Source organism: Bison bison, unplaced genomic scaffold (genome assembly GCF_000754665.1).
Source record: "Bison bison bison isolate TAMUID 2011002044 unplaced genomic scaffold, Bison_UMD1.0 scf7180017864527, whole genome shotgun sequence".
NCBI classification, from domain to species: domain Eukaryota; kingdom Metazoa; phylum Chordata; class Mammalia; order Artiodactyla; family Bovidae; genus Bison; species Bison bison.
The window spans coordinates 15,222,234-15,222,848 of record NW_011495078.1 but is presented as its reverse complement, the minus strand read 5'-3'; positions in this window follow the sequence as shown (position 1 = coordinate 15,222,848).

Below are 615 nucleotides of genomic sequence, written 5' to 3'. Positions count from 1 at the left end.
TGGTCACCACACCAGGCATACCCCCATAAGGGGGATAGCCACCAGCACACACTGAGGAAAGATGCAGGAGGCATCCATAATGGTATAAAAAACAGTCTCACACTAAAAACATTAAACTCACACAATCGAAATAGGGACATTCCCATATAAAAACATCCTTGCCAGACCACAGTAGATAACTCTTTCTCTTAAATTCCTAGAGTAAGAGAAATATAAGCAAAATGAAGAAGCACAGAAACCACTCCTAATCAAAAGATCAAGAGCAATCCCCTGAAAGAATGATGAAACAGATTTCTTCAGTCTAATAGACTCTGAGTTCAAAAAGAAAGAAATGAAAATTCTGAAGAAATTAAGAAAGACTATCAATAGAAATGTAGATGACTCTAAAAGTGAACTAGAAACTACAATGAGGAACCAAAAAAAATTAGAAAACTTATTTTCTGAGGCAAAAGCTGAGCTAAAGTCTTGCTGAAGCTAAAGCTCCAATACTTTGGCCAAGTGATGTGAAGAGCTGACTCATTAGAAAAGACCAGATGCTGAAAAAGACTGAAGGCAAAAGAAGAAGAGGCTAGCAAAGCATGAGATGGTTTGATAGCATCACCAACTCAATGGATG